The sequence below is a fragment of the Asparagus officinalis genome, chromosome 5, assembly GCF_001876935.1.
Source record: "Asparagus officinalis chromosome 5, Aspof.V1, whole genome shotgun sequence".
Classification (NCBI taxonomy): Eukaryota; Viridiplantae; Streptophyta; class Magnoliopsida; order Asparagales; family Asparagaceae; genus Asparagus; species Asparagus officinalis.
Genome location: NC_033798.1, coordinates 97,959,316 through 97,968,484, shown reverse-complemented (window position 1 = coordinate 97,968,484; position 9,169 = coordinate 97,959,316).

Sequence of the window (9,169 nt, the reverse complement as noted above, 5' to 3'; positions counted from 1 at the left end):
CGGGTCGGATTCGGTCGTTGAATGAGCTGACGCGGTGCCAGAGGGAGGAGGAGCGGGGGATGCAGAAGCAGCAGCAGCGTGCTGAGGAGGAGAAGGTGGAGGATGGGTCGTCGGCAGTGAGAGGGGAGGAGGAGCGAGGGCTGGGATCCATTGAGAAACCCTAACCCTAACCCTAGTTTTTTTTTTGAGAGGAAGAGGGAGGAGATCAAGAAAAGACGAAGGGTTTTTTGAGTTTTTAATGGTCTCGTGTATCGTCAACGGGTGGGCGGCGACGTGGCGAATCATTTGGAACGGCTGGATCCAGTGATTGGATGGGCCAGTTTAGGATATAATTCTTTTTAATTTTGGAATCCGCACTCAACTTCACACTTAATCATAGGTTTATTCGTTTGTTTGTGCTACAGGGACCCCAAATAGGGGACCCCTGGGGACAGGTGAGGTGTCAGCGCTTGGGGGCCTGATTTACTGTTCATGACGTGCTTCTTAGGTGACTAGGATTGGGGCTCTCGTCGGTGGCTTCAGAGTGAGGAAAGAGGCGCCGACGAGGGTCCGTCGGGCGAGATGACTGGCGTGATGGTGAGGTCACGTGCTCGACGTGATCTCTCTGTTGCTTGGCGGCGACGTAACCAGTCCGAGGAGGGATGCTATGCTAAGCTTCTGAAGGGGAGCGAGTCCCTGATCGTTGGTCTCTTGAGGGAGGAGGAATGTCGGAAGTAGCTTGCTGCGGCTGTTGTGGAAACCAACTAAGGAGCTCGCTGGTGAAGATAGAGAGTTGCTGCTGGAGGGATTAAGAGATCTTTTGAGCTGTTTCCTCAAGCTGGACTTGAGTAACGTAGCTCTGGTGTGGTCCTTCAGGAATGGACTGGTCAACCCTATGCTCAAAACCAGACATGCTTGTTTGGAAAAGAGAGAAGGCCCAACGGTGGGCGCCAAACTATTGATGTTAATAATCACACTGGTGATGTAATGAGAATGAAATTGAGTAGCGGTCGCTAACTTCTCCGAATATCTGGTTTTGAGTTGAGCTGCTTCTTCCATGCACGTGTAATAACTCGTAAGAGGACGGGGACTAGTTCCTCTATTGTTCCTCCGACGATCAAGTCAGTGATGTACTTGAGTGGGAAAGTGGTGAACTGTGCGAGTTCTTCGGTGCAGTATAGTAGATAAAAATTCTGAGAAAATTACTAACCTTCCATTTGGAATAGTTGTCCCTCTTATAACCATGCGGGAGGAGTATTTTAGTCTTTCTCCGTCAAGTCTGAGCTAGCGGTTGAGTCAACATCAATTTTATGCGTGTCAGTTGTGGAGTGGTCACAGAATGAGCGCTTTCACTTCGGTTGATACAAGTCGCCGTGCAAACACCATTGGTCGCGAAATTATCAAAGGTGGGTTGAGAAGAAGATGATAGAAAACACAAGAACAATTCAATTGGTGAAGGAAAATACATTCTCTACATTATGAAGAATCAAAGATTACAAAATCTCACCCTCACAATCTCACTAGAATAAAGAACAAACTCTATAATCTCTCTAAACCCTATTCACTTGATTAGAATTTCTCCTCTCTATCTCCTCTAAGAATACAATTTGATTGTTTTAGAAACCCTCAACAATCCTATTTATATCCCTAATAATGTGGATGACAATCTTGTAAATAACAAGTCCAAATAAATCAGGAAACTACGTCAAAACAGAGTTCAAATCCGAACAGGAATCCTTATCCAATCGACCGGCAGGTGCGCCGCGGTCGATCGGCCAACGAGGTGGAAAATACACCTTGAAACTACCCTGTAATCGGTCGTGCTGCGGTCGACCGCCTAGAGAACACCAAAACATCCATGTAGCGTGCACGTTTTCGGTCGACCGACCAGTTTGGTCCGGTCGACCGGCCAGAACCTAAACTTCTGTTTCCTGATTTCTTGCTTTTCACTTCTTTCGCAGCCACCAACGGCTTCATCCACGCCTCTATTCTCAAGATATCATGAGAATCGTCTATCCTCAAGCTCCCATGAGGATCGCTAAGCTCCCGAAGCATGGAAGTAGATACACCTGTATCATGGCCCCCCTTTAGGAACTTGAAGCCCCGTTCAAGTTAGAACTTTAGCTAAGGAAACTCTCGAGCTCATCCATCTTTTCTGAACCACCTAGCTTTGCTAGGAACTTGGTCTTGACGTCCGATTGGAAACGATTCCTTTGTCCCGCGTCTCGTCATAGTCACCTTCTGCTCCAATTCACAACCCTCTTTTAGTGGCTCCTCATAAGAACTAATGCATAGCGAGACAAACTTCTTGCTTGTATTCACTAGCCTCTTCGCTTGGTTCACTGTCACTAAGTTTGTCTCCTTCTGAAGAGTCGTCGAACAAAATATGAACTTTTCACCATCTTTGGTGAATGTGTACTTTTGAGCCCGTCTATTGTAGGTCGCGTATCTATCCCACAAATAGGGATTATCCAGTATAACCTGACAAACATCCAATGGAACTACGTCGCATGTGGCCTCGTCAATATACTACTCGTGAAGCGCAAATCTGAAAGTGCATTGGTTGGTCACACTCAATCCTGTCTCCTTTTGAATCCACCCTAAAGGATAGGTTTGGATGCTTGACCATCTTCAGACCCAGCTTCTGAACCAAGGCCTTAGATATCAAATTCTTTTCGCTGCCCGTATCAACTATGCCATCAGCCAAACTGGTCTTTACTTGCAACTTAAGAACAAAGAGCTCCTCTCCGGGGTCGTTCTCCTCTTCCGTGGCCTGTTTTCCCGTCATAAGGTTGAGATTGCTATTGGGTTTTATCATCCCGGGAACTTCTTTCGGACCATGAGCTATCACGTATGCTTTTTTCTCCTTCTCCTTCTTCAACTCCTTTGGCTTGAGATGAGGATACTTCTCCCATCACTGATTAGCTACGTGCCCTGTCTTCTCGCAATGACTACAAATCAGCCATGTTTTTCCTGGATCATCCTTCTTCTTCTCATTCTTAGATTGAGAACCACTAGACTCGCCTCCAGCTTGTTTAGCCTCTCCTTTGGATTCGTTGCTCTTCTTTTGCTTTCCCTCAATGGCAATAGCCTTCACGCTCGCTTCTGCATTAGATTCAACCGTGAATAACCTCATCTCCTTCTGGATGTAATCGCTCAATCCCTCCATATACTTCATAAAGACCGAGTACTCATTCGTCGCAATGTTGAGGACCATCGCTTGTTGCTGAAACTCAGTCATGTATTCTTGAACGGTTTGATTGACTTTTTGGCGCAAGCCGTACCACTTGTACCAACGCTCTTCAAGGAATCCTATCGGGTAGAATTGCTTTCGTAGTAGCTCCTTGAAATTGTTCCACGACACCGTCTTCTTCTCCTGCTTACAGTAGGATTTCCACTATGTCAGTGTATGCACTGAAAGCTTCAAAGCCGCGAAAATAATCTTCTCTTTTGACGAATAGCCATAAAGAGTAAAATAAGTCTCCATCCGCTCGATCCAATCGTCAAGCCTCTCGACGTCAACACTCTTATCATAAATAAGAATCTCTACTCTGAAATGTATCTTCAGATTCTGGTAAGAACCCTTACCCCATTGATGTGGAACAATCTTGACGCCTTCGACCTCCTCGTCTGAATCTGAATTCTCATGCTCCCCATCGAATTCTACAGGTCCCTTCTTTGACCCCGACGGAGATTCGACCTTCTTGTCGCCTCCTTGGATGAGATCTACGAGTTTGGTGAGCGTCGAACTGATTGCCTCGACCTATTTCTCCACCGTATCAAATCTCGTTGAATTGTCCCCTTCAGTCATCTTCTTCTTCCTTGATTTTTGGACTTCTTCTAAAGAAATAAGGATCTCGCCTAACTTCTTGTATTGAGATCAAGTAAGGACCATACACAGGATGTTCCGTTCACAGGATCTGTTGCTTTGATACCAACTTGACACGAGTCGCCGTGCGAGCATCCTTAGTTATGGAATTACCAAAGGTGGGTTGAGAAGAAGACGATAGAAAACACAAGAATAACTCAATTGGCGAAGAAAAATACATTATCTAGATTATGAAGAATCAAAGATTACAAAATCTCACTCTCACAATCTCACTAGAATAAAGAACAAACTCTCTATTATCTCTAAACCATAATCACTTGATTAGAATTTCTCTTCTCTCTATCTCCTCTAAGAATACAATCTGATTGTTTTAGAAACCCTCAACAATCCTATTTATATCCCTAACAACGTGGATGACAATCTTGTAAATAACAAGTCCAACAAATCAGGAAACTACGTCAAAACAGAGTTCAAATCAGAACAGGAATCCCGATCCGGTGGACCGGCATGTGTGCCGTGGTCGACCGACCAACGAGGTGGAAAATACACCTTGAAAAGACCATGTAATCGGTCGACCGACAAGAGACTACGCTCGATTGGATATTGCTACCGGTTGATCGGCGGAGGTGCTGCGGTTGACCGGCCAGCGAACACCAAAACATCCTTGTAGCGTGCACGTTTTCGGTCGACCGATCAGTTTGGTCTGGTCTACCGGCCAGAACCTGAACTTCTGTTTCCTGATTTCTTGCTTTTGACTTCTTTCGCCGCCACCAATGGCTTCATCCACGCCTCTATTCTCAAGATACCATAAGAATCGTCTATCCTCAAGCTCCCGAAGCAAGGAAGAAGATACACTCGTATCATCAGCATTAATGAGATGGGATAGGCGGTGCGCGAAGCCGACGTGGTCTGATGTGTTATAAATAGTGTTAGGGATGGAGAAATGATGGCGCCTGTCAAGCATTTAATGTAATGTCGATGCGCTGTAAGCGGGGGGTTCGAGGTCAAAATTACCCTTAGGCTGGTGTCGAGGGGTGTGGAAAAGTAACGTCTTTCGAGTCGACCCAGTGAGACGTCAGCTAATTAACTGGTCGAATGGATTTGCACCGGGCTGTCTTTAATGAGAGGACCGACAAGTTTCGCCATTCGAGTCAACCTAGCAAGATGTTGACTCGGCGATGTAGGGTCGAAAAATTAAAGTTGATTGAATTTCTTGTTTTAAGAATGGATTCGAGCACTTGGCACGAATTCCTTACAATAACTCGCTCTCTCGATTACAGAGGAAGAAAAGATAGGTTTGACTTCTCTTTTATTTGAGATGGGTACTAGGTGGCGAGAGGATGCTTCACTCGATGCTTGAGTTAAGATTGCTTCCCGTTAACGATTAGAAACAGATCATGAACGCTCCTGTTTGGTTGCTAAATGATTTCCGAAGTGGGATTTTGCCAAGAGGTCCCCAAGTCCCTTTTTCATAGCTGCTTGCGACTATTTATAAAGCTTTAGCACGTAACTGACGTGCTACAATCGTGGGGTCATGGACGTAACCGACTCCTGAGATTTAGCCAACGTGGCTGACTGGGTCTTCGTGGCCGTTACAACCTGATTTAATGTGGGTGACGAGCTTAGCTGCATTGGCGAAGCTCATCCTTGATGTCAAGCCTCGCTATGTGGCGAGCTTCGTCTTTGATGTCGAGTCTCTCCGCGTGGCGAGCCTCGTCTTTGACTAAGACAAGGTTCGCCATTGTGATGAACCTCATCATGTTTGAGAGAGTGTCACGTCCCGCTTTCCAAAATATCCGGGAATCGAAACGTGAACAAGCCCGCGACGTATTAGATTGAGAAGAAATATACACTATCATTTTTTTTTTCTTTTCTTCTCAATCCAATACGCTAAGCGTCTGGAAATAAATACAATGTGAAGTCACAGGTCCCCGATCACAATCAGCAAGAATATAATAGACAACCTCAGAATAAAGAAATATCATATCACAAATGGGATAACATCCGAGACATAAAAATACGGGTCAAACATGCCCTTATACAAATCTGAACAAATAAACTGAAGAAATATGAAATACATTGATCAGGCAGGAATGAAAAGAACTACAAAAGTAAACTGGAACCATTAACTAATAAATAAAAAGAATAGGCTTCAGCTCCTTCTGTTCCGTCTACATGGTACTCCTGCTGAGAATCATCTGGCTCCTGGCGAACCTGTTCTTCCTCTAAGTCTGACGTACACCAGAGAAAACAGGTGTACGTCAGCGTGCATGGCACACGGCAAGACCCTACAAAACAGCGAATGTAAACCAAAGCGAGAAACGATACGATAACAGAAATGACAAAGAAACGTGCAATTGGAAATCCAATAAAATCAACATACAAATTCACTACTAAAACATGATAGACATAAAGCATCCAAAATCGATCAAGTAATGAGATCATACAGCTAGCGATCAGACTGATCATCCAAGTAAAAGGGGCATATACTAGATAGAATTAATACTTAAAAATCTACAACATGAAACGTAGTACGTCGAGCGAAATAATCCAAACAAGGAAACCCGAATTAATACTTAAAAATCTACAACATGAAACGTAGTACGTCGAGCGAAATAATCCAAACAAGGAAACCCTCATGTATATACCATATGTCTCAAATATAATCCAAACAAGGAAACCCTCATGTATATACCATATGTCTCAAATTGTAGATAATCAAATATTAATCCCGATCTATGTATGAAAAGAAAAACACTGGTCTATATCTCAACAAAACTAACAAAGTCCACCATAAAGCAAGCAAGCATATTATTCTTGTTTTACATGTTATTTGAATTGGGGAAGAATATTTTGATGTATATAATCGGGTCCCCGTAAACTTGTCCGTGGGCCGCCTTCAAGTTAAGTATTGGCCTTCTGACCCATATATATAACACTCATGATATCACGATAACAGGAAAGCGTTGTGCCCGTTTATATACATGCTATATTCTCCGTCCAATTCTCCTTTATAACCCCATGTTGTCATATTAAATACGCAACTGTACATGAAATATTGTGCACTAGCCACGGAGTTACCGTGGAACGACTTCTGTAAAACTATAAAAATAACCGTGACCCACAACACGTCCGATCAAGAGTGCATCGTCTAGTCAATGCTATAATAGTAATAATCAAGGAAACCTCATACCGGGATATCGATATCGAGGGAACTCGGGACTCCTCACATCGGGATATCGATGTCGAGCGAGTATAGCCATGCTTTGAAACACGCTTATAAATCATACTTTTAACAAAAGTCGTCTTCATGTACAGTCTCTCCTATTGGGTAACAACTACGTGATAAAACAACAAGCTTCCACACAGCTATTCATGTCAAGCAATCCCACGCAGGTAATAATATATCACAAACTAATCTAATTAATTAACTCATAACAGATCTAGAAATTGAATGGCGTGTCACATAATAATTTATGATAAAACTAAGAATTAAAATAAAGTAATCAAGCTTCGGGATCTTGCCTCGGGGTTCGTCGAACGATTCAACATTGACGGCGCGAGTCGGATTCGACGCGGTGGGCACGACATCGGGAAGAGCTCCGGCGAGGGGCTGTCCAGCAACGACAACGGCGTCGAGTTTTGAGGGTTTCGTCGGAGTTGGGCGTCGGCGAGGTGGAGAGGCAGCAGGGAGGCGTGTGTCGGCGAGGGCGGCGGCTGGAGGCTTGGAGCTCGTCGGAGCTGGAGGAAGCTGGCGACCGGAGGAGTCTGGTCGTGGATGAGGGGTGGGGATGGATCTCAGGTCACCGGCTCGTGGCTATGGTGTGGGGCGATTGAAAAAGGAAGGCGACGGGTGAGGTAGTCGAGCTTAGATGAGCTGAGCTGAGCGTTGGTGACGCCGCGGATCCAAGAGGCGGTGGCAGTCGTGGGTTGTAGAGGCCTGAGCGGTGCGAAGCTAGCGCGGTGGTCGAGCGGGGAGGCGAGGACGAGGAGTAGGCTGGCGGCAGTTCAGGAGGTAAAAAAAAAAAGAAAAAGGATGGGGGTGCTCAGGCATGGGGGTTCCGTCGGGCGGGGTCGAAGAGCAGCTACGTGCGGAGCGCGGGGGGTGAGAGGAAAGAAGGAGTATGAGTTCATAGGCGGCGGCTCTGATGTATGATTGGGGAAAAGAAACGCAAGGAGAGAGAAAATGAAAAACTATGAAAACTTATATAATATATATATATATATATATATATATATATATATATATATATATAATATATTTATATCATATATATATATTAATATATATATAATATAAATAATATAAACATATATATATATATATATATATATATATATATATATATTAGGGTTAGGGTTAGGTATTTAATCAAAAATAATTAAAATAAATAATTACGGGTACTTAAAAATTAAACTAGTTACGGAATAATTATCTACAAATAAAAATATACATGTTGTACTGATACAACAGTTGATACGAAATACAATTTATATGATTTGGCAGGAACGCAACTTGAGAATTTTCCAGAGCAAAATGAGGAGCTCGGTTCTTCATAATATCAAACTGTCAATTTATACAAAAGTGTTACATGAAAGTACAAGTGTTCATATGAGAAATCTCATTTTGTAGTTTTTCTTTTCGTTTACCAGAGAATGTCTGGTTTTTGATATGTTACACAAAGTCCATATTGGAAATGAATAAATTCAGTTCATTTACCAAAAAAAAAAAAAAACAGTTGATACGAAATAGTCGAAATATACACATATTGTATAATTAAACAAGAATAATTAATAATAAAAATATATTTACTTATATTTAAAATTAAATAATTATAGGATAATTATATACATAGTAAAACGTACCAGTTAAACTAATACGACAGATAATATGTAACAGTAAAAATAATACAACAAATTATACCAAAAAACACGTAATTAATAATACCATGTACTATATGAAATAATTCGTAATAATATTAGTAACACAATATATTATTTAAAATAATACGTAATAGTACCGACAACACAACAAATTAATTTCAGAAATTTTTACCGCATAAAATAAATTATCAAAATTATTTAAATAAATATATAATTAGATTTTTAAATCATAGAAAATTATAGAAAATTGAGAAAAATACAAATACTCTTTTAAAATAATAATTAAATATTTTAAAATACCAGAAAATTTATTTTAACTAGTATCAAAATTCACGGTTCTTACATTCTACCCCCCCCCTTAAAACAAATTCCGCCTTATGAATTTAAAATAAGATATGCACGATATCTATAGTAATCTGTAGAGCAAAAATAATTCATATAATGGCTGATAATAGAAAGTAAAAACATATATATTAA